The sequence below is a fragment of the Phascolarctos cinereus genome, unplaced genomic scaffold (assembly GCF_003287225.1).
Source record: "Phascolarctos cinereus isolate Bilbo 61053 unplaced genomic scaffold, phaCin_HiC Scaffold_726;HRSCAF=1367, whole genome shotgun sequence".
In the NCBI taxonomy this organism is placed as follows: domain Eukaryota; kingdom Metazoa; phylum Chordata; class Mammalia; order Diprotodontia; family Phascolarctidae; genus Phascolarctos; species Phascolarctos cinereus.
This window is the reverse complement of record NW_027556098.1, coordinates 255368790-255395183: the sequence shown is the minus strand read 5'-3', so window position 1 is coordinate 255395183 and position 26394 is coordinate 255368790. Positions and strand designations below refer to the sequence as shown.

At 36.1% G+C, this 26394-nt stretch overlaps 1 protein-coding gene across 3 annotated transcripts in view; it reads left to right on the top strand.

Annotated features, from left to right (window-relative positions):
• The window catches only part of WASF3 (WASP family member 3), a 183268-nt gene that overhangs the window by 63531 nt on the left and 93343 nt on the right, over positions 1 to 26394 (top strand). The window contains exon 2 of one of the 3 annotated variants that reach the window (XM_020997174.2): positions 26072 to 26209. The exons of the other annotated variants lie outside the window; for them this stretch is intronic. The gene's annotated coding sequence lies outside the window, so the exon portion shown is untranslated. The remainder of the gene's footprint in view (positions 1 to 26071; positions 26210 to 26394) is intronic. 3 annotated transcript variants of the gene reach the window in all.

The following is a 26394-nucleotide window of genomic DNA, read 5'->3' as shown; positions in this document are numbered from 1 at the left end:
TAAGATGTTAGTGTGATAATTAAAAAAGCAAAAGACACACCTGATTTTGATGACATTCAAATACATATTTTGTTTCTTTTTTGTCTAAAAATCAAATGTTCACATACCAAAATGCTCATGCAGGATTTTTTGTGATAGCAAAAAAACTGGAAATAAATGTCTATATGGGGAATGAACAAATTGTGGACCAATTATATAAGAAACAATGAATATAAAGAATCCAGAGAAGCGTGGGAATGCTTATATGAACTGATGCAGAATGAAGTAAGCTGAACCAGGAAAAGAATATCAACTATAATCATAACAATAATAATGGAAAGAGAAGGAAAATCCCAAACTGAATGCTATGTAATTATATTAGCCCTAAAGAAGAGATGATACAATATACTTCCTTTTTTTTTTTTTTTGCAAACTTGGGGGATAGTGAGTATGGAACACTGCTTATACTGTCAGACACTCTGTGCTAGTCAACTTTGCCGAATAGTTTTTTCCCCTTTTAATTTTTTAATAATCTTTTTAATTTTTTCCTTCGCTACAAAGAATGGTGCTCTTGGCAAGGTGATCCTGTGGATAGAGTGTGAGACTTGGAATCAGGAAGACCTCAGATCAAATTATGCCTCAGACATTTACTGGCTGTATGACAGTAGCAAGTCATGTTTGCCTAAGTTTCTCCATATGTAAAATGAAGATGATAACAGCATCTACCTTCCAGCATTGTTTTGAGGATCAAATGAATTAATATATGTAAGCACTTAGCAAACCTTAAAGGACTATATAAATATTAGATATAAGGTAAGAGAGAAAGGATACATTCAGAAATGAATGTGATATAAAAACAAAAGGCATCAATAAAAATAAGGTAAATTTTTTAAAAATAGACCTCAATCACAAGTTCTAAAATTTTCTTTTTAAACTCTTTTATATAATCTCCCCTATAAATTTGGGTGTTTTTGTTTGTTTGTTTGCCGTTTGCTTATGATTAATCCTTCTCTAAATGTACTCACTATTCCCTGCTTACCCCACTCCCTGTTCCCTTCTATTTTCCTGTTGAGTTGAATGTATTTCTACACTAAACTCTTGCTGCATATGTGTGTGGGTCTTCTTCCCTTTGACCAATTGAGATGAAAGTCAGGTTTTAGGAATGCTTGCTCCTTGCAATTCTTTTAGGAAGTCTAATTGAACTTGTGGCCGAGATGTATTTTTCTTTGAGACTTTGCTTATAGGTGTTCTGGAGAATGGTTTTGTTTCTTGGGCATCTCTGGCATTGTACTAGTTCTCTCTCTCTCTCTCTCTCTCTCTCTCTCTCTCTCTCTCTCTCTGTCTTTTTTCCTCTCTCTCCATTATTATATAATAATAAATTCAATAAGTATTATATGTGAAACAAGTAAATTATTTAACACATACTATATAACACACATTTTCTGTGTTACTCATTCTTCAAGTCTTATTCCCCAGATTGGACTTTGTATATAGTTATTAAATATATTGTTTTTTGGTCATTCAGTTGTATCCAACTTTTCATGACCCCATGGACCAACTGTCCTTGGGATTCTCTTGGCAAAGATACTGGAGTGCTTTGCCATTTCCTTCTCCAGTTTTATGCGTGCAGGTGTTAAGTGACTTGCCTAGGGTCACACAGCTAGTATCTGAGGTAAAATTTGAACCCTGGTCTTACCGTCTGTAGGCCTAGTACTTTATCTACTTCACCATCTACTTGCCCCCCACAACAGCAATATAATATGCTCTGTGTGTGTATGCATATGTGTGTATGTGTTTCTCATCCTACCAGTCTTATTTCCTAGATCTGGACTTTGTCTTGGAATCAGATTCTTTGCAATTCTGGTGGGGTTGTTGTCCTGGCCATAGTCTTTCTTATCTGGGATTCTGCCCCAGTGTTCTTTGCATTTGAATGTTGTCTTCTTCAAAAATCACAGAAACTTAAATTTATTGGCTTAAGCCTGGGAGCTGCAATCTTTCAGTAGGTTCTTTATAGTCAGATGAGGAGAAAGATCTGATCGTTACCTTCCTGGGCCTTCCATGCTTAGGGTACTGGTTTGTTTCTAGGTAATACAGCTACAGACTTGCCCTTAGGTGGCACTCTAGTAGACAGTAGCTGGCTCCAACCACTGTTAGCTGGCTGGAAGATTCATTAGGTTCAGAGTTACTTTGCTGTTGCCTAGCCCTGTTCTGGAGCTAAATCTCCTATCTACTGAGAGTCTTGGGGGCTGAGTCCTAGACCACTTCTATTCCACAGGTACTACCCTGTTAATTTGCCTGTGGGTTCAATTTGAGATCTTGGGCTAATAAGATGTTGTACTTTGTTTTCAGTTAGCATTCTTCTTAGATCTTTGTTGGGAGAGTGAGTGCTGGCCATAGCGGCTGTCTTGGCTGTTATCCCTCTCTGTTTTGTTTTGACAGCATAGTGTAGTGAAAAGAATACAGACTTGCAATCACACGGCTTGGATTTGAGTCCTGGCTGGTGCTAACTCTCTCATTGGGCATATCACCTTCTAACCTCTTTGGGTCTCAGCTTCTTTCTCTGTAAAATAGGTATACCTAAACTACCTACCTCACAGGTTTATAAGAAGGGAAATGTTTTATATGTTATAAAATGTTATGCAAATAAATTTTATTATTATAATTATGTGACTGATTTTGGACAATGCTTTGATTGATTGTGGTGACTATAAAGACCAATATATTGGACATAGGGCTAGTGTTTGAGTTTGGGTGGTCATTGTTCCCAAGGGGCAGCAAATAATCCAGATGCTGAAATGCTTCCCATTTTTATTTTGCAATTCGTTGCCCATCTTTATTTCTCAATTCCCTCCATCCTCAACAAATGACAGATATCCAAAGTTCACCAGAAGGATAAATAGTAGAAATAGTATCAGGAGGATAAGATAACTTATCAGCAGGATAATAACTTTTAATCCATTTCTTTGGCTGGTTTAAGGCAATGAGATTTTGATAGCTTGAAAGGTAATTTTTTTCTTCTTAAAGCTAAAGAAAATTACACTTATGAGTGATGGTCTTCTCTATAGTTTGATGAAGGCTGTTCACACTGTAAGAAAGTGTATGCAGTGTTAAATTCTTATCAAATGGTTAAGACCTTCAGTCTTCAGGAATACTTGAAAAAGAGGTCAGTTTTTGTAAACTTTTGGGAAGATACAAGCTAAATCCAGTGTTTGAAATTTTAGGGTCTTAATGGAGATTTGAAAGTGTTTTAAAATCTAGTCCAGGCTGGAAATGCAGTGAACATTTATAAGCTTGCTATGACTTTTGGTCAGCAAAGAAGTACGATCTTTTCCATTTCTGATGTGGGCTGATTCTCCCTCCTTAGATAACTTGGTGGCCCCCTGCCCCCAGGGGCTCACCATATTGGCGCCAGGCTTAGTGCAGACATCAAATGAGCTTTAACCCACTGAGTCTTGGAATGCTGGTGCCGACGTGGTCCCTTGTCTCAGACTCCTTGGTAGCAGGGATTACAGGCATACAATACAACTATGCTCTACTTTCAAGGAGTTACTTTTAAAACATTAAAGACCTCACTAAGTCACACTGTCAGAACAAAAAATGCTCAGTTAATCTTAAGCATGCCAGCAATGGGCTCATGAAAATGAACTCAAATGCGGTCTCATGCAGAGACCAGGTTTTGGGAGCTGTTTGTGGTTACCATTGCTCTGAAGACAGACAGCTAGAATCCAGATCTGGTCTTAGGAAGAAGCAGTTGTGGTTCCATAGGAGATATGGTCCTGTTTGTAGTGAAATGATTAAGTAAACTGTACTTCAGGTGATCAGGTGTGTGGGTTTTCCTTTGATGGTTAAATTGTGCTTTAGTCCCTTTTGATATAAATTCTCTATCTGGATTTTCCCCTTTTCCTTCCCCAATTTCTTTTGTCATGTTTTGCTTCTGTAATTCCCATTCCTTCCTCCTCTCATACTGATTTTATTAACAGGTCCTGACTTTGTTTCACGCTCTGTAGTTTACAAAATACTTTCCTTCATGGTATCCCATTTGAATGTTTGACACCCTTGCAAAGTAAACAAAACAAATAGTGTTGTCCAGAGTAAAACGGTGAAAAGAGAGTCATTATATTTGGAGTCAATCTAGGTTTGAATCCTGGCTTTTGATACTTTTACTTGTATGATGTTATACAAGTAATTAATTTTTTTTTACAACCATTTCTCTCCTTCCCTTATCTCTAACCCCCAACAATAAAAAGAAAACCCTTTTACCAAATGTACATACTCCAACAAAACAAATTTCTACATTGTCAATGTCCAAAAATACATGTCTCATTCTGCATTTTTAAATCCATCACCTCTCTGACAGGAGGTATGGGTAGCATCCTTCATCTTCAGTCCTCTAGACACATGGTTTATCATTGCACTGATCAGTTTTTCAAAGGATTTTTCTTTGTAGTGTTGTTATTGCATGAATTGTGCTCACTTCACTCTACATAACTTCCTAGAGTTCTACTAGTTTCTTCTGAAGCTGTTCACTTTGTTATTTCTTAGGGCTCAGTAATATTCCATTACATTCACATGTCATAATTTGTTTAACCGTTCTCCAATTGGTGGGCACTCTGTTAATGTCTAGGGTTTTTTTTTTTCTGCTGTGAACAGAGCTACTATAAATATATTCAGACATATGAGTCCTTTTTCTCCCTCTATTCTCTTTGGTGGTTGACAGATATGGAAACTAGTAAGTCATGTAATTTCTATGGATCTCAGTTTCTTCTTCATAAAATGAGGTTAAACTAATGATCTGTCCTATGAGCCTCATTTTGCAGATGAAGAAGCTGCAGCTTGGTGGGTTTACATGATTTGGCCAATGTCACACAGAAGGACTTGAAATCTAGGTATTTTGATGCCAAGCCCAGTGTTCTTTCCAATGCGTCAAGTTTCCCCCATGTATAAAGTATTAACTAATTGTAATTGCCTTCTTTGTGAGTATAATGACCAAACACCATTCTTTTAGGTAAAACTTGCTTTTTTGCTTTGTACACATAACCATCATTTTATATTTAAGGAACACTGCAATTGTCTTCCAATTCAAAACGAGTTTAATTGTAAAATTCAACTTCTTTAACTGCAAGATGAAGCTTATCTTTTAAGGTACTCTTGGCTCTTAAGTCTATGATCCTTTTGAATATTTCCTGATACAGTGGTACATTCTGTTGCCTGGAAGGGCATTTTTGAAAAAAAACCCTAATGATCACTTTGTATTCTAAGTGATAAAGGGTAATAAGCTTTCAGTAGAAATGCTCTCTGACTTAAGATTTTATTTCAAAAATTCCTAAAGAAAATGACATTTTTCTAATTTGGATGTTGCTTCTATTGTATGCAAATGTTGTGCAGGGTAGGGAGTGATTGCTGCTTACTGATCATTAGGTTGCTAATCACTTTCAGGATGAAATGTTAAGTGCCAAGTATAAATTTAATATTAATTTTTGAATTCAATTCTGCATGTATACTGAATTTTAAAATATTTAAAGGGCAAAATGGTAATATAATATTTTTTCTATATGCTGTACAGTATGGAAAAAGGATAAATATGTAACATGAGGGGTGTGCCTTCATGCAGATTTTTTTAGACCTGAAAGAATCATATAGCAACCCTCCCTACCCAACATTTACAACTGTAACCTTGATCCTGACAAAGATTCTATCACCATATTGCTTATTCCTTAAGAGGTTCAGAGGCAGGTGATATTGGGAGTGAAGAAGCAGTTCAAATCTGAATTTCATTGCTTTTTTAGACACAGAATCCATTCATTATCACTGTAAGGTCCAAGCTTTGAGTAGTAATAGGGTGGCTGTATTTGCTGTGTATTTTCTGCAAAAATATTGACAAGGTGTTTTGCATCTTTACAGTCCCCATCATAGAATCCCAGAATTGGAAAGTTAGGCTATCTAGTACACCGCATGCAACAAAGGAATCTCCACCCCAGCATACAATACAATACATCTGTCCTCTGGAAAAAACAGGTCCCTGACACTATCCCAGGGTTAGGAGTGGAATCTTCTCTTCCCAGGCTCCAGAGGAAGATAAGAAAGTTAGCAATTGACCTCTTTAATATAACTTTATAATCCTGATTTTTTTTCTTCAGAAGAGTGTTGTTTTCTGAGATTAATGGTGCTTGTAGAATTCTGAGCATGTTCGCTAGCCATGATTGCAAGGACAACTTCAATGTATAATGTGAAAGATGATGTGCATAAAGATAGGCTGTGTAGTAGAAAAGATGCAAATTGGTCTCATTTCTTCTATGTGGCATTCAAAGTAGAGCCTTTGTTTTTATTTTATTTAAAAATAATTTTTATTAATGTCTTTTTTATACCACTATAATTGTCCCAAGTATCTCATATAACACATAGTATTTTTAAGGAAAAAAAGGGAAAATCATAGATCAATACATTGAAAAAATTGTAAATATGTGCAATCTGCTACATTTGTAGACTTCACACCTCTGTAAAAGGGAGGCATAGGAAGTATCTTCTCATCTCCCCCCCCTTTTATTTTGAGCCATGCTTGCTCTTTGTCATTCTGAAACGTTCAATTAAAAAAAAATTAGTGGCTCTTTATTCCATTTGCATTGGTATAGTCATTGTGTATATAGTTTTCTTGTCTCTGCTTGCTTCATTCTTTTTTTTTTAGTTTAAATTTATTAATTTTTAGTTTGCAACATTCACTTCCACAAGTTTTTGAGTTCCAAATTTTCACCCCATCTCCCCCTTCCCCCCACCCCAAGATGGCATGCATTCTGAATATCCCTTCCCCTAGTCTGTCCTCTCTTCTATCTCTCCCCCTTCTCTTATCCCCTTCCCCTTCTATTTTCCTGTAGGCAGGATAGACTTCTGTACCCCATTTCCTGTATTTCTTATTTCCCATAGCATGTGAAAACATTTTTTTTAAACATTTTTTAAAACTTTAGGTTTCAAATTTTCTTTCTTCCTCCCACCCCACCCACCCTCATTGAAAAGGCAAGCAACTCAATATAGGTTGTACATGTGCAGTTAATGTCCATAATAGACATGTTGTGAAAAACTAACTCTATTTCCCTTAATCCTATCCTGCCCTCCCATTTATTCTATTCTTTCTTTTGACCCTGTCCCTCCTCAGAAGTATTTACTTCTGATTACCCCCTTTCCCCATCTGCCCTCCTCTCTATCATCCCCCTGCTCTCTTGTCCCCTTCTCCCCTATTTTCCTGTAGGGTAAGACAGATTTCCATACCCAATTGAATGTGTATGTTATTCCCTCCTTAAGCCAAATCCTATGAGAATAAGATTCACTCATTCCCTCTCACCTTCCCCATTTCCCCTCCACTGTAAGAGACTTTTCTTTTCTGTTTTTTTGTGAGATAATTTACCCCATTCTACCTCTCCCTTTCTTCTTCTCTGAGTATAATCCTCTCTCATCCCTTAATTTTATTCTCCAGATATGACCCCTTAATCTTCAACTCACCCTGTGCCCTCTATCTATCTATCTATCTATCTATCTATCTATCTATCTATCATATATAATTTTTTCCTCCAACTACCCTAATACTGACAAAGGTCTCATGAGTTATAAATATCATCTTTCCATGCAGGAATGTAAACAGTTCAATCTTAATAAGTCTCTTATGATTTCTCTTTCCTGTTTACCTCTTCATGTTCCACTTGAGTCCTGTATTTGAAAGTCAAATTTTCTATTCAGCTCTGGTTTTTTCATCAAGAATGCTTGAAAGTCCTCTATTTCACTGAATGACCATTTTTTCCCCTGAAGGATTATACTCAGTTTTGCTGGGTAGGTGATTCTTGGTTGTAATCCTATCTCCTTTGCCCTCTGGAATATTATATTCCATGCCCTGTGGTCCTTTAATGTAGAAGCTGCTAAATCTTGTGTTATCCTGATTGTGTTTCCACAGTACTTGAATTGTTTCCTTCTGGCAGCTTGTAATATTTTCTCCTTGACCTGGGAACTCTGGAATTTGGCTATAATATTCCTAGGAGTTTTCCTTTGGGGATCTCTTTCAGGAGGAGATCTGTGGATTCTTTCAATTTCTATTTTGCCCTCTGGTTCTAAATATCAGGGCAGTTTTCCTTGATAATTTCTTGAAAGATGATGTCTAGGCTCTTTTTTGATCATGGCTTTCAGATAGTCCAGTAATTTTTAAATTCTCTCTCCTGGATCTATTTTCTAGGTCCGTTGTTTTTCCAAATGAGATATTTCACATTGTTTTCTAATTTTTCATTCTTTTGGATTTGTTTTACAGTGTCTTGATTTCTCATAAAGTCACTAGCTTCCAATTGCTCTATTCTAATTTTTAAGGAAGTATTTTCTTCAGTAGTCTTTTGGACTTCCTTTTCCATTTGGCCAATTTTTCTTCTTAGGATATTTTTCTCCTCATTGACTTTTTGGACCTCTTTTGCCATTTGGGTTAGGCTATTTTTTAAGGTGTTATTTTCTTCACTATTTTTTTGGTCTCCTTTAGCAAGCTGTTGACTTGTTTTTCCTGATTTTCCTGCATCACTCTCATTTCTCTTCCCAGTTTTTCCTCTACTTCCCTTACTTGCTTCTCAAAATCCCTTTTGAGCTCTTCCAAGGCCTGGGACTGATTCACATTTTTCTTGGAGGCTTTGGATGTAGGAGCTTTGACTTTGTTGTCTTCTTCTGGTTGTATATTTTGATCTTCTTTTTCACCAAAGTAAGATAAAGTAAAGACTCTTTTTGCGCTGCTTGCTCATGATCCCAGCCAATTACTTGACTTGAGTCTTAAACTCTTTGTTAAGGTACAAATCTGCTTCCAATGTGGAGAATGTACTGTCCCAAGCTTCAGGGGTTTGTACAGCTGTTTTCAGAAATACTTGTAGGGACTTGTAAATTTTCAGTTCTTCCAAGGTGGTATGACAAGGGGCGAGGTGTTTATTCCTTTCCTGGCCTGTGACCACAAGTACTCCTTTCTGTCCTGTAACTGTGAGGAGGGGTTCCTCTCCACAGCCCCTACAAGCTCCACCACACCAGCGCTCCTCCTCACCCCAGCACTGCTGCCCAGAACTGTGACCCAGATCCAAACACGGGCAAAGTAAGAGATTCCTGCCTCAGCACTGACAAAGAGATCCCTGCAATCCCTCTCTGATCAGCCACTGGATTCCCCCTCAGTCTATGGGCTGGAAGCTTGGGAAGCAGCTGTGCCCCCCAGGGTCACGCTTTTGGGGAATGGAGCCGAGGCCCCACCTTCCTGTCTCAGCATTGTAGAAACAGACTTTTCCCACTGACCTTCTAAGTTGTCTTTGGCATTCGTGAATTGAGGAGTCTGGAAACCTCCAGAGCTGCCTGAGATTCAGTCCTCTGAGGCCTGCTCCAAGTTCACTGCAGCCTGCGCGCCCACACCGCGCTGTGCTGTACTCCCAGCCCTACGCAATATACCTTTCTGATCAACCATCCAGGTTGTCTTGGTCTGGAAATTTGTTTCACTCTGTCTTTTTGTGGGTTCTGCTGCTTCAGAATTTGTTTAGAGCTATTTTTTATGAGTATTTGGAGGGGTTTGGGGGAGAGCTCAAGCAAGTCACTGCTTTCACTCCACCATCTTGGCTCTGCCCTGCTTGCTTCATTCTTCATCAATACATGTAGATCTTTCCATAATTCTCTGTGTTCATGACCTTTGTCATTTCCTCCAGCACAATATTGCATTACATTTGTATCCTACAATTTGTTGAGCCATTTCCCAATGGATAGTTAATTTCCAGTTCTTAGCTATCACAAAAAGTGTGGCCATAAATATTTTGGTGTATATGAGAACTTTCTTCTTATCACTAGCCTCTTTGAGGTTTCAACATAGAAGCTCTGAGAGGCAAAGGTTATGGGCATTTTAATCACTTTATTTGCATTATTCTAAATTGCTTTCCAAAATGAGCGTACTGAACCACAGCTCTGCCAGTAATACATTAGTGTTCTTACCTTTCCACAATCACTCCAATATTGGCTATTTGAATATTTTGTCATCTTTCTTAATTTGCAAGGTGTGAGGTGGATGTTAAGGGTTATTTGTTGAACATTTCTTTTATTATTAGTCATTTGGAGCATTATCAGAGAAATTTGATAGAGAGATTTGTTTCCTTCTCTTGGCCTCTCACCATTCAACTGCTTTCCTTCTTATCCTAAGTGTATGAATGTTATTTTTTTCAGGAGCATTTCACTTTTGTGTTATTATAATTATCCATTTAACTTTTGCAATTTCCTCTGTCCCTTGTTTGGTTAAGAATATATCACCTACCTGTAGCTATGAAAGGTATATGATCTTTTCTTCTAATTTTTTTAATAATGTTTAATATCAAAGTTATGTATCTGTTATATCAAGGTTATATAACCATATATCCATGTATTGTGGAATATGGTATAAGGTATTAGCTAAATTCTAATTTTTGTCAAATTGCATACTAGTTTTCCCAGAAGTTTTTTTTTATGAAATAGGAGTTCTTTACTTAAATAATTTATGTTTTCTGGTTTATCAAACACTAGATTGTTGAATTTCATTGTTTCTGATTTTCCTTCGTCCAATATGGTTAGCTTATCGCTCAGAGTGAATGTAAATAGCAATTGTTTCTGTTTTGACCAGAAACCCTGAGGGTCTTCCTAGTCAGACTGATTTTTTAAAAAAAAACTATAAAGAGGCCTTTTTTTTTTTTGCCTCATTTCTTATCTAGCCTTAATCACTGAATGGGTGTTGTCTTAGACAGACTGAGACCTGGGAAATACCTTAGCTTACACAGGCCGAGTTTCCTGCTGCATCGGCGGCCATCTCCACTCCTCCAGATCTGTATCTTGCTACTGGATCCATATGGCTCCAGAGGAGAAAGTGAGGCTGGTGACTTTGCACAGCCCTCCCTCAGTTAAATATAATTCACTTGCAAGTCATGACATCACCTCCCTGATGTCATGGTCCTCTTTAAGAACGAAGGACAAACAATAACAACCACCATTGATCTACCCCTTTGTTTTTTAACCAAAACCAAGTGGTTTTGATCATTGCTACCATAGAATATATTTTGAGGTCTAGAAGTGCTATTCTGCTTCGTTCTTCTTCTTTTTATGATTTCCCTTGATATTCTAGATATTTTATTTTTTCTAAATGAATTTATTATTTTATCAAGTTTTATAAAATATCTTTCATAATTTGATTGGTATGTAATGAAAACTATGTTAGCTTCTATAGAATTGTCATTTTTCTCATTTTGGCAGAGCCCAGCCATGCTCACTGAATACTTCTGCAGGTATTAAAATTGTTCTTTATGTCTTTAAGGAGCACTTTGTGATTGGATGCGTACAGGTATTTTGTGTGCTTTGGTAGACTAATCCCCAGATATTTTATGCATCTTGTAGTTATATGAAATGAAATTTCTGTTTCTATTTTTGCCTCTTAGATTTTATTATTATTATTTAATTAACAAGTCAAGTCAAGAAGCATTTATTAAGCCCTTACTATATGCCAAGGACTGTGCCAAGCTCTGGATTTCATATAAAGAAAAAAAGAAAGGTTGTCCCCATGCTTAATGTCTAGTGCTCATTATATTGTAATGAGGACAGACAACATATAAAGAAAGCTAGAGGGAATTTAGGGGCCAAGAGAACCGGTCAGGGACTTCATAAAGGAAGTCTGGGAGAAGAGTCAGTCATGCAGCCTGGAGAAGCATGTAGATAAAGGGTGGCGTTGGATGTCCTTATAATGGAGGTTCTGGGAAAAAGAGAGAGGGGCTATAGAGGTGGAGGGATATGGAGAAATATGGGAAATACTGAAATGCTACTGATGTTTGAAGGTTTATTTGTACCCTGCAGCTTTGCTGAAGCTTTTTATTGTCTTTGAATAATTTGAATCTTTGCAGATTCCCTAAGATTTTATAATCATGTTATCAGCAAATAGGGATAGTTGTATCCCCTCTTTACTTTTCCTTTATGCCTTTAATTTCTTTCTCGTATCTTATTGCTTGTTGGTATTTCTAAAACTATTTCAGATAATAGTGGGGAGAGTGGGCTTCCATGCTTTACTCCTATATTTATTGAGAAAGGTTCTAATCTAGTGTATCCCCATTGCATGTGATGCTTACTTTTGACACTTTGTGTGATATTAAATTGGTTCCCTCCATGCCTATCTTTGTAGGGCTTTCAGAATGAGTGAAAGTTTTTTGCATCTATTGAAATAAATGTGGTTTGGAATTATTTTTTTAAAATATGAAGATATCTTTATTTTAAAAAATATTTTATTTTTCACCAATTATATGTTAAAACATTTAAAACATTTTTTTAATATTTTGGGTTTTTTTAAAGTTTTGAGTTCCAAATTCTATCCTTCCCTCCCTTTTTCTCTCCCCTCCTCCCTCCCTGAGACAGTAAGCAAATCGGTTATACACGTGCAATCATGTAAAACATTTCCATACTAGTCATTTTGTACAAGAAGACTTATATGAAAAAGAATGAAAGTGAAATATAGCATGCTTCAGTCCATATTCAGACAATATTAGTTCTTTCTTTGGAGGTGGTTAGTATGCCTCATCATTAATCCTTTGGAATTGTCTTGGATCATTGTATTGCTGAGAATAGCTAAGCCATTCACAGTTCTTCATTTTATAATATTGCTGTTCCTGTGTACAACACTCTCCTGGTTCTGCTCACTTCACTTTCATGTTCATGGGAGCCTTTCTAGGTTTTTCTGAAATCATTCTGCTCATCATTTCTTATAGCATAGTAATATTCCATCTGTTTCACAGGTAAACCCACAGGTAACACCATTTGCTGGGCAGGAGAACACAGGAGGGCTCCTAACACTAACAGGTGTTCTAGCACAGGTTCACTTTTGATCTGGTCAGACAGGAAGACAGCTTCAGAGGGGTTAAATAAGCTTACTTCATTCTAGTCTAGTTTTCTTAAAAGATGGTTGCTGATAAAGGGAGCACCAACTCCTCCTACAGCATTCCCTAATCACACTTCTCACAGGGGTGGGCAAGAATAGGAGTATAACTCCTTCAAGATCCCCTAAGCCTCAATGGGGGCCATTTGAGGCAAACACAGATTCCCCCCAAGCCTTGATGAGGGCCAATCAAGGCATGTACATGCATTCCTCTATTCATTACTAAAATCCCAAAATGGATTCCTCAATTACTGATCAGTGCCCACTGGCTTTATAGGGCAACAGACAAGGAAGGTCTCATGCCAACATTAAGCTCACAGGTTAACTTTAGCAATATTGTCATGACCTAGCACAGGCATTTATTATGTCATCCTTCTATCTCACCACGCAAGTGTGGTGGAGATGTTTTCAATCATAATTCATGGGAAATATTATCTAGGATCTTGGAACTATTATCTAAAAAGGAATAACATCCTCCTTATACACACTAAAATTTGCCTTACTTACACTATCACAATCATATGCCACAGCTTGTTTAGCCATTCCCCAATTGATGGGCATCCTTTTCATTTTCCAATTTTTAGCCACCACAGAAAGAACTGCTATAAATATTTTTGTACAAATAGGCCCTTTCCCCTTTTTTAATGACTTAGCAGTGGTATTGCTGGATCAAAGGGTATGCACAGTTTAATGATGATTTTGTTTTTAATAGGATTAATTATGTTGACTGTTTCTCTAATGTTGAACCATCCTTGTATACCTGGTTAAAAAAAAACAAAACTCTAGCTTGCTCATGAATGATTTCTTGTATGCAAGAATAAATTGCTGTGTTCTGTATGACAGGATTTCATTTACAAATTTTGAATTGATATTCAGTGATTATATTTATTGGTCTAGCACTCTCATTTTGTACTTTATCTTTCCTTCACTTAGGTATTAAAACTACATTCATTTTATAAAAGGAATTTTGTAGGTTGCTTTCTTTTTCAGTTTTTGAGAATAATTTGTTTCATATTTGGTACTAGTTTTCTTGTAAAATTTGATAGAATTATCCTATGGATCTATTAGAACCATGAATTCTTTTATTTGATAGTTCCTTTACAGCTAGTTCTATTTCATTTTCTCAGATTGGCTTATTTAACATCTGTTTGGTATTCTGTTAGTTCAGATATTTATATTTTCGAAGATATTCTTCTATTTCTTTAGTATTCTCAGTTTTGCTAACATAGAATTGTGCATAGTAAACCCGTATAATTTTTTTTTCTTATTTTGTTTTGATTTCACCTCTTTTCTTTGTTATTTTGTTCGTTTGATTTTTCTTTTATATTGTCTAAAGGCTTATCAATTTTATCAGTCTTTTCAAAGAAATACCTTTTAATTTGTAAAATTATTTTTATATCTCTTAGTTTCCAGTTTATCTACTTCTCTAATTTTTAATATCTCCCCTGTGTTTGTTTGTTTGTTTATTTGTTGGCTTTCTAATTTTTAAAATTCATATTCAATTCATAAATCCTCTTTTTTAGTTTGTTAATATCTGTTCATAGAGATATGATTTTCTCTCCCTGAGGACTGCTTTAGTTGCATACCAGAAATTTTGTTAGGTTGTGTCATTTGTTTCTATGATTTGTTATTTAGTCTACTCATTATTTAGAATTTCACTGTTAAGTATTCATTTGGGTCTGTGTTTTTTTGTTTGTGCTCTCAGAACTGATGATTATTTTTATCATGCTGTGTGATGTGTTTACTATTTCTGTCTTGTTATATTTATTTGCAATATCTCTGTGTCCTAATCCATAACAACTTATGCAATATTAATATAAAGAAAAATTTTAGAACACTTATCAGTGCGATGATAAGCCATGTTGGATCATGGTGGGCTACTAGGCTGATCAATCAGGAGTATCTGTAAACATAATGTATCTTGATTTGGTAAGGCATTAATCAAAAGTTTCTTATGATATCCTTGTGGGGAAATGAAGAAATACATTGGGTTTTAGTATAATTAATAATAATGATTTTATTATCTCATTTTATCTTTACAACAACCCTGGGATGTAGGTGTCATTTTAATTTCCATTTGCAAATGAGGAAATTGAGGTAGACATGTTAAGTGATTTGCCTAGAGTCACACAGCTAGTAAGTGTCTGAGGCTTAGTTTAAATTCAGATGAGGATTTGACTCTAGGTTTAGTGTTCTGTCCACTGAACAACTCCAGCTATGGAGCAATTGGCTGAAGAACTGTACTCAAGAAGATGTTGCTTAATGGTTTGAGGGTAACTTGGATGATGATCTTCAGTAACTTGCCACAGGCCCTGTTGTGTTCAGCATTTTATAGGACTTCACCAAACATGTGCTTATCAGAGTTGAATGTGACACAAACCCGGTAAGTTAACAGTATGTCGGATGAGACTCAAAATTTGAAAAAACAGCAACACATGGGCCAACTTGAACAATGATAAATTTAATGTGGATCCATGGAAAGTCTTACATTTACATTGAAAAAGGCAAGTGTGCAAAGATGGCAGAAATCTAACTATATTAATTAGGGAAGTAATACCCAGACCAAGGGAATTCACAGATTAACCATACTTTATGTATTGGCCAGATCATATGTCTGGCTAACTGGGATGGTGAAGGATCTATAAATCATGTTCTGAGGAATAATTGAAAGAATTAGGTAAATTTACAATCTGATAAAGAAAAGGTCTCTCAGAGACATGATTGTCTTCAAATATTTGAAGGATTGGTCAGTCATTTTGAAAAGGACTAAGACTTATTTAATGTTGTTTTAGAAGGCAAAATTATTGTAATTTTAGCACAAAATAAAGAATGTTGAGCAATTAAATTTGTCTTTAAATGGAGTAAGGTGACCAGTCAAGTAGCGAAATCCTTGACATTGGAAGGGTTCAAGTAGAGATATTATAGGAGTTGTCAGCATTTGGATGGCATGTGAACATTTGAACCTGATGACTTCTAATATTCTTCCAACCCTTCAGTGATTATAATACATTTGAACCTGATGACTTCTAATATTCTTCCAACCCTTCAGTGATTATAATAATTGTCTTCAACTATTTAGGTACCTGTCTGATATTTTAGCTTCATCCTTCCGTGCCTAGTTCACTTATCTGATATTCCTTATTCCTCAACCATGTTGGAAAGAGTTGAAAGTCTTCACAGAAAACAAGATATTTGAGCCATGAAGCATCTGGTTAGTTTTGATATTAGAATACTCTGGCAGTGATGTAGTTTGAGTCCTCTTGTCAGCCTTGAATGGTCCGTGTGCTTTTTGCAACACCATTTAGTAATTTGAGATTACTTGATCCTACATTCAAGACTGAGAGTTGGAATAGGTGATCAAAATCATTTGTTCTGCCCCATTTGCTTTTTGAATAAGAAAACAGGTCCAGAGAGGTCATTTGTCTTGCCCAGGGTCACACAGGTAATTAAGTAGTAGGGTCAGAATTCAAGGCCAGGTCCTTTGACTTCAGATTCAGTGCTCTTCAAGTACGTCACAGGGAGGAGATATTTTTGTCAAAGAACTTTGGCTTTGTGATTTTGGGAATTATAGGAAAAGTTACATTTTACAAAAGTACTTGCAGAGGTTAGAAAATACTGAAGTGGAAAGAAATATAGCTGCATTGCTTGGAAAAGTAAAATTAATACCAGAAATTAAGAGAGCAAGGAAATAGAAATATAGTATATCTAATTTATTGAGATATGATGAGTCTTACGTCTAATTTTTCATTTTTTATATTTTTGTAAAATGTCATTGACTCTAAAAAGAAGCAAAGACATTTGAGATTCTTGCGATTATACCTTGCCAGTAAAATACTTAAGAAAATACATGTCATGAGTTTCTATATAGACAACTATTTAAAGTTAAAATCTGAAGAAAGGAGGTCCTTTTGCAGTTTGAAGTGGGAGACAAAGCAGTTGGTTGAGTTTTCTTTGGATGTGAGATGTGCAGCAAATGCAGAATATTTCTGTATCTAAAAAGTTGTCCCTTAGGTGATAGAGAATGCAAAGATCAAAATACTTATAAGGAAATCCCAATGCATTGAGATTAAGATTAAATAACTGTGTTTGGCAGGCAGCTATTGCACCTAATAGTCTTTATTATTCCATCTTTCTAATCCTAACCTTCCCTTAAAATTCAGACTAAGTTTTAGCTTTTCCCTGAAACCTTTCCTAGAGTTCTCAAATGGTCAGGGATTGCTCCTTCCTTTGAATGACTACAGCATTAATTATACTCCACACCTGGTATTTTCCATACACTACCTAGTATGCTATTTTTTTCATGGATATTTGTGTGCAAGTGAGATAGTAATATAATTTTATAACATAGCAATTATAATCAGATAGGGAGGGACATCACTTGACAATTTGCCACATATGGTGAAGAGCGAATCTATTTCATACCTATGATTTAATTAATTTATTATATGTGATTACAGGACTATGAAGGGGCTTAATTATAGTAATAAAGGTCACCACAATTACAAACAGGAAAAGGGCCATGAAAGTCTGAATATAAAAAACAAAAACCTTTGCACAACCTAAATTTTTACATGTTCAGGAAGATTTTTTAGAAATTTATCAATGACTGAATTGCGCTTTGTTATACTGTGCATTTGGTTAGTACTTTGGCCAAGACTTTGCTTTTTTATGGGATTGATAAGGTATTTTAAAAATAATGATATTATTGATAATATAATAATGTAATAATACTTAAGTTACTTGGAAAAAATCCATTATTTCATCAATATAGATACTCTTTTCAAAGATACATTTCAACTGATCTATATCTTCATATATATAGTTTAATGAATTAATATGTACAAAAATGTTTGCCACTTTGCAATGAAACTTTTGGTAATGATCGTTTAAAAGCTTAAGTTGTCTGGTTTTTTGGACGATAGCCTGTCACCTAGCCTGCCACCAAAGTCAATTCAGCTCGGGCACCATCTTCTTACATCCTATTGCCAAAATCTCCAGGGTCACCCCTTATGCTGAAGTAAGACAGAAGAATGGGATTTTGATGTCATTATTTGCAGAATATTTTGCTATTTTAAAAGCCCTCTCACATGACAGTATAATGAATAAGATATAGAACAATACAAGGCCACCTAGAGTAAGTACCAAAAGAGTAGTGCAAACGATATAGTAGGACAGAAGAGTCTATCATGAAGCGTACTGTCCGCAACAGTCCTGAGTGCTGCCTGAACTAGATTAAAATGTAATTGGGAAATATTTAGCAAAATAGAGAGACAATAACACATAGATAATATTAATATGTGGTTTTTAAAGTCAATATGTGGCCCTTGGGGATTTTTATGTATGGCTTAGTGGCCCCATTTGTACTTGAGTTTGACCCACTGGTGTAGAGGAGGAGAAGAGAGGTAAGATCACCAGAAGAGGCAGGTGCTTGACATGAACAGCTGGGGACGATTGAGTAGAGACCGCAGGAAAAGAAGATGGGCTTTAGTTCAGTATAAAGAGGAGCTTCATGAAAAAGAAGTCTAAAAATCTCTGTGAGGCAAGAAATTCTGTCACTAGAAATATTCAAGCAAAAGCTGGAGGTTGTACAAATTTCTTCATAGGGTACCTTCCAATTGTGATTGTATAATACTATGTTCTTTGTTGTTTGGAAGACTTTGATATGATTGTAAGTTTTATATTAAGAATTTGTATGCCCTAGATTGGGTGGCTAGGTGGTGTAGTGGATAGAGTGTTAGGCCTGGAGTCAGGAAGATTCATCTTTCTGAGTTCAAATCTAGTCTCAGATATTTACCGTGTGTGACCCTGAGCAAGTCATTTAACCCTGTTTGTCTCAGTTTCCTCATCTGTAAAATGAGCTGGAGAAGGAAATGGCAAACCACTCCAGTATCTTTTCCAAGAAAACACCAAATAGGGTCATGAAAAGTCAGACATAAGTGAAAGAACTGAAAAACAACAGCAACATGCTCTGGATGGATTTTTTTTTGAAAGCTAGGGGATGAAATGGGAGATTAAAGTAGCTTCTTTGTTTGAAATTATAATTGAATGTCAACCATAATTAAATACTGTAATATCAGATGAAAGCCTTTCATGAAGTTCTGATAAATTTACATTATGGAAATGCTTATTATTATGGAAAGAAATATGCTGCAAAATTGGCAAAAGTCAATAACCCTGTCTTGGTTTTGGCTAGAAAAGAGCATGCCTCACTGGAACACAGATTTAGCTATCTCTAGTGCAAATATGGGACAAAAATGACATACTGCATAAGCTCAGAAATCTTTTTCAGAATACAAATTAACCCCAACTTGAAAGTCTAGGGAGTGATTGTGTGTCTAGAGCGATATTTTAAGGCAAGCCTCTCTTGATGAGTACAGCTGGGGTCTTGTGTAGTAAAGCTCTCTGGGACTCTCTTTTATAGTGGGCATATTTTACTAAGCAATCATTTCTTTTTTACGAAGACACCTTTCTTGGTCAGCCCAGTCTTATGATGATTCCCCAAGTTATAGACTGCTATGTTTTCATGATGTGATTATTTCTCCTTTTTACTGGAAGGCAGGAGAATTTGTTGAGGTAAAGGATTTAATTTAGCAGTGCTGTTCTTTTGAACCACTAAGCTAGCACAAGGTTTTCTAGCCTAATCTTTAAGTGGATTTTGTTGCCTACAGATTTTGAGTAATGGTATAAGACCCAAAATAGGATTTGTGAGTTTCTTATGAAATCTCCTATACAGATGTATGGTGGTGATCTGATAAGATGCTCAGTCTTGGTTTGTTTCTGAATTCACCAATAATTATTTGGCCTTTGTATTAGTTCTCATTTATTTTCCTTCTCTTCTTTGAAATGAAGACATTGGACCTCATCAATATTTCTAAAATTAATTGGGCCATAGGATACATTTATGTTTCCAATCTCTTGACATGATCCAGTGCTAAACTGGGGGCATGGGGTGGAATAAATTATGTGTGGGTGGAATTTTTTGCACAATTAGGCCTATTTTAATCCAGAAAATTGCCAGAGGTAATACATTTTGATAAAAAACATTTTCATATTTAGTGTTTTAGAGTATTAGCCCTACTAAGTGTGGAGAGGCCTATCACCAGTTAGTAGAATGGTTATAAACTGATGAAGTTTTCAGCCATGGCAGCCCATGAAACGAAGAAAAAAATTTTTAAATAGCCCTTAGTTCTATCTAGCTCAGTTTTGCATCCATATTTATAGAGCGGTATAAAAGGGAGAAGAGGACGCCAGGAACTATCTATAAACATTGTTTTTATTGTTGGTACTCTAGGCATGGAATCCTTGTACAGTGTGACAGTATACTCAAAAAGGAACTAAGTCATACCAATATTGACTTCCTTACTGTGCATGAAACTGATGTGGGAGTCATATCGACATCAGTTGTTTACATGGTCAGAACTTTGAGTCGATAGATCAAAGATAAAAGCCAAGGCCCAAAAAGAAAAATGGATAAATATGAGAACATGGGCCATACCGTTATAAGAGCTCCAATCTGACCAATTCAGATAAGCTGGAGATACTCAAAAATGGCCACTGGAATACGGAGAAGACTGACTCAGACTATGGAAGTGTAATTGGTGTGTAATGGTGAGGGGGCCAAAAGAGCCCTCCACTTGGCTTAGCCAACAAGCACTTTATCTCCTTGACATAGGAAGAGATATGGTAACCAAGACATTAGTTGAGAATATAAACTCATTTGTAAAACCTTATGGAAGAGAGTGGTGGAAGACTGGAAGTAGCATCATTTCGTAAAATAGTGTGAAACAATGGAAGAGGGAGAAATTAAATCTTCAGAAAAGTTATCCATCATAGTTTAGTTGACTTGCCCAGGGTCACATAGCCAGTATATCAAAGGTGAGACTTGAACCCAGGTCTTTTTGGCTTTGAGGCCAGTCATCTATCTCTTTTTCAACTGTGCCATGTTGCCTCTTTTATCATAATATCAGCAGATTTATGATGCTTCAAGATTTGCAAAGTGCTTTTGTGTACAACCTCACTTGATATGTAGGAAATTGAGTTTCTTAGAAGTGAAGCATGTTGTCCATCATTACACAGCTAGTAAGTATCTGAAGCAAGATTTTGAACCCAGTTCTCCTAAGGCAGCATTGATATTGAGGCTGTACTGAATAGTGCATGAAGTATCAAACACTGTGTTACGACAGTTCTCAGCAGTGATGTCATGCTACTAATAAAGCTTATTACAATAATCATTATCCACCATGTTTTTCCTATAATCATTTGTTTGGGAACCATGTTCACAGAATGTTGTTGATAATTTTCCCTTTTTTATACAATGCATTATACAACATTTTAAACATACATGTATTTATTCTAACTGCTAGTCTCTACACCTTAGCAATTTGGATGAGTAATGAAGACTCGAGGTTATAAAATTTTTTGTTTTATAGTCTTAACTTCATAGGCTAATGCACATTAATATCTTAAATTCCCTAGAATTTGAATCTAAAGGTTAAGGACATGAAACTCTATTAATAGATGACATCTTGGCACAGATAACTAAACACATTTGTGCAGTGCTGGAATTCATATTCAGTTTTATAATAAGGTTAGATTCTGTAAATAGCATCTGCATTTTAAAAAATGTTTTTGTGGCATAAAACCACTTTAAAGTGAGGGAGATACATGGAAGGAAATGTTGAGGGATGGATGTATAGTTGAAAGTTTAGTGGAAAGGGTACTGGACTTTGAAGCCAATAAACTAGGGTTCAGTCCTGCCTCTGAAAATTAACATTTTGATAATTTGTGAGCAGCTTATTTATCTTCTGTGATTCTCAGTTTCTTCATTTGTAATATGGGTACAATTGCTCATACATACATACATATGTATATACACATATATACATACATACATACACATATATACACATATATATAACACACACATATATGTGTGTATATATATATATATATATATATACATATATACACACATACACACACACACACACACACACACACACATATATACATATTTATAAATTCCACTTATTGCTCCTGGTTTTTTAGTAAAAAAAATCTAAATTCTCTTCCACATGACAGTTCGTCAGATATTTGAAGATCGAGTACCACATGAACCCGTGAGTCTTCTCCTGTCCAAGTTAACCTCCCTACCCCCAGTTCCTTCAGCTCTTCCTCACATGTCATGGATTCAATCATAATGGTTACCTCTAGAAGGGAAATAAGAGTTTGTAGTTACTCAATATGTAAGAATTTAGTACAGTTCATTTTATCAATCAGTCAAAAAACATTTATTGTGTGCTTTGTGCCATGTACTTTACTAGTTATTAGGGAATTCAAATACCACAGTCAGAAATTTCACTGCCTTCAAGTCTAATTTTATGATTACACATTTCAGAATAAAAGCATGCTGCTTTATTGTCTTATTGTAGCATGGAGGTAAGTGATCCTGGGTTCTCAAAGATTACCCATTGAAACAAGATCCCTTATCGATGGTACAACAGGTAGAGTGCCGGCTCTGGAGTCAGGAAGATCTGAGTTCAAATATGGCCTCAAACACTTAGTAGCTGTATGACCCTGGGCAAGTTACTTAACCCTGTTGGCCTCAGTTTCCTCATCTGTAAAATGAGCTGGAGAAGGAAAGGGCAAACCACTCCAGTGTCTTTGCCAAGAAAACCCCAAATGGGGCCATGAAGAGTCAGACACAACTGAACAACAACAACAATAACAACACCCTTCTCTTCCCCAGTCGCTCACTTGTTCACTCAGGGCCCTTTATGCTGTGATTGACCTGTCTATTGAATCAGGCTAATATTGCTGTAGTTACTTATTCAGCTTAACGTGCTTTTGTTCTATGTAAATCAAGTAAATCAAAATCCAACAGTTGGTATATCATGGAAGATTACATAATCTAAAACTGATGAAAGGATCAATGTGAACTTAATTTCTATATAAAAGAGAATTCCTCCATAAAAGGAACAGAAATCTCTGCAGCCAACAACAGCCTTCTAGACTGCTTCCTACAAGCATGGCGGTGTCTTGCTTTACTGCCCAGTTATATTGATTGAAGATACTTTTTTTTTTGGTAAATCTTCATGAAATCATACAAACTTAAGATTGGAAGGAAATCTTAGAGGTTATCTGGTCAAAAATATCTTTGCAGTATCTGACTCAGAAATTTCTCCCAGTACTTAGAAATTCAAGGGATAATTGACAATTCCAGCAGATTCAAGCAGCCACTGCTTTTTGTTGTAGTTTGTTCTAGAATATGCACATTATAAACAACATCTTAAAATGATCACGTTTTACTATAAGAATGTTAAAATTGAGGAATGGGCTCTTAAATAGGTATTATCCTGTCATGAAGCCAAAGATAAAACTGTAAGTAAGGATAATCATTCAAAATAGTAAAATTAATTCTCAATGCTATATAATAGACGAATATGCTGTATACATTGCTTTTAGGAGAGGTTCTAATTTACTGCAATGTAAAAATATCATTATTTTCTCATAAATATGGCTTCCAATTAACATACTATATATCTTTTTCTCTGTCCATCTGTCTACCCATCTATTGTTTGATTATTTTGGGGATTGGTTGGGGACTGTGATTTCATTGGTGTAAGGAGCTCCCAGTGAACTTTCTCTACCAATGCAGATTGGCACCTTCTCAGCTGCTTATGGTCTGAGAGAATTGGCTAGGTTACTATTGAGTGACTTGCCTGAGTCAGTATCATGTATCATGTGGCAGAGACAGGATCAGAACCCTGGTCTTTCTGATTCTAAAGCTAATTTTCTATGCATTTCCCCCCACTGCTTCTCACAGCTAGTTGTGAGAAAGTTCTTCACTGGGAGCTTATTACCCCAATGAAATCGGTCCTCAGCCTAGTCCCAAAATATAGGTAGATAATATACGAATAGATTGATGCTCACTATATAATATAGCTATGTACATACATATATATGTATATACATATAAATATATACAATACATATAGTATGCAAGATAATATATGTATATATTTATATATACTTATTAGTAAACTTGAAATATTTAACTGTTGGCTTTCTTAGAATTTAGAAGGAATTTTTAGAGATGATAAACTGATGCTTTATTTCTCTCTTGCTAATTTCCCTGTAGGAAGCAAAACCTTTCAAAAACATCCATTGACCTTGAGCTTTGCTTAAAGTTTTAGGTGTTCAATTTGTAGATGTTAATGTTAGGTATTTTTTTTGACTGCAAAGCATTTTTTAAAAAGTAAAAGCTGACCTAACATTTCTTTCTTTTGCTTCCTCAGACCAACTACTCAGTATCGCAGTTTAATAGATTCAGTTCAATTCAACAAATATTTTAGTGCCCATTACTGTGTATGTGGTTGAACTCTAAGAGACCTTCTCATTCAGTCCCCTCATTTTACATATGAGTAAACTGAGACCTGAAAGATTAGGGGATTGTTTTAGGTCTCCATCCCAGTCTATTAAAGCTGCTTTGGGACTTAAAGACTTTCACAAAAGTCATATCAGACAGTGATGCTAAAAGCAGTAAGCTTGTATTATGGATATGTTTTAATTCACACAAGGGAAAACCTAAGTTTTAAAATGAGACACTAGAGTTGGAAGGGACAATAAAGGGTAATAAAGGATGGGGCTGAGGAGAAGGAAGAGCAGTCAAGGATGCAACCAGAGAGATCCCTAGAACCTTTGGCGAAATGGTTGTCAGGCCACAATAGGAGGAGGAAGAGCTCAACAATGGTCCTGTGTGAGTCTGCCCTCCATACCTGACACATCTAGGTCATGGTCAATATAGGAGGACAGCACACACATAGTAGGGATGTAGCTGGGAAGGGCCATGGATTTTCTAGGGAGTGGAAACTACTTGCTCAGACATATGTGATTTCATAACTCTCACTTCTCACACGTAGGGAAATGACAGGTATTGATCCAGGGACCTTTCTGCTCTAGAAATATCTAACATGGAAAATTCCAAGAAAGGAAGGGAGTGTTATGCAGGAGGATAGTATGTGACCCCGTAGTAAGGGAGCCCTATGGATCTCAGACAGGCGGAGCTACCACAATCAGATACCTAGTTAGGAGCAGAGCCAATAATGAACTATTTATTGGCTTTAGAACCAGTTATTCTGTGCTCACTCCTTCCATCTTTGTCCAAAGATTAAACTCACTGGCTCATATCATTTGAGTTTTCAGCTTCCTGGTTGGTTCACACAGGATCATAAGTGGTTTGTTGTTAGGATGGCTCATCTATTGTTCATCTTGCCAGCAATGTGACCAGCTGCTGACTTTTCACATGATAGTCTGCCAGTATTGAGCGACCACTAGTACTTTGTTTTGTTGTAGATCATTCATCACTTTGTGTGGTGTGTGTGTTGTGTGTATTTTTTTAAAAATTTGCTTATTTTGGTTTGGAACTTGAGAAACATTAAATAAATTAAACATTTCCATATGTATTATGGAACAAGAGAGGATTGTTCATAAAACCACAAATCTATTTAGAGCTTACTTTTCTACTTAAATGTGTATAAATTCAACTTGTAATTTTTGAAATTGTCCTGCTTGTCTCTGATTCCTTGTGACCTTCCTTCTGTTCTCTTTTTCGGGGCAAAGAGAAAGACTCTATGCCTCTCCTTGCTATACACCATCCCCATTTGAGGGGAAAAAAGATAGAACCCTTGTAACGAAATTGCTTAGTCAAGCAAAACAGATTCCTACGTGTGTTAAAAAAAATGCATGTCTCATTCTGCATCTTCTCATTCTGCATCTTGAGTCTATCATCCCTCTGAGCAGAGGTCAATATTTGTTTCATTATTGGTACTTTGAAATAAGTTGGTCATTTCATTGATCAGAATACTTAAGTCTTTTACATTTGTTGCCTTTATAGTGTTATTGTTATTATCTGCATTGTTCTTCTGGTTCTGCTCACTTCACTTTGCATCAGTTCATGTGAGTCTTCCCAGGTTTCTATGAAACTGGCTCTTTCATTGTTTCTTACTATGCAGAAAGAAGTATACCATTGCATTAATATACCATAAGCCATTCAACCATACTACCCACCAATTAATGGACACCCTCCATAGTTTTTAGTACTTTGGCACTACAGAAAAAAGTACTATAAATATTTTTGCACATATATATTCTTTTTCCCTTTCTTTGATCTCTATTCAGATTAGCCTCAGTGTGGAGTTATACATGTGCCATTGACCTGTCCTCAGAAGTTAGTACTGTATGGATGTGGCAGAAATGAATCCAGATAGCTTTACATCTTCTGCGCTTTTCTCTTCCTATGTAGCTGTCTACTCAGAGGTGGGGACCAAAACACATGTATTTTATTGCCTTCTTATTCATATATTCCCTGCTCTGCATGTCACATTCATAAATAGATGCTTAACACAAAGTATATGTTGGGTCACTATTTTGAGTATTTCAGCTGCCTGCCTATAATTTGCCTCACGTTTCTTTTCTTCTGCCTGTTTATTCTCTTCTCATTT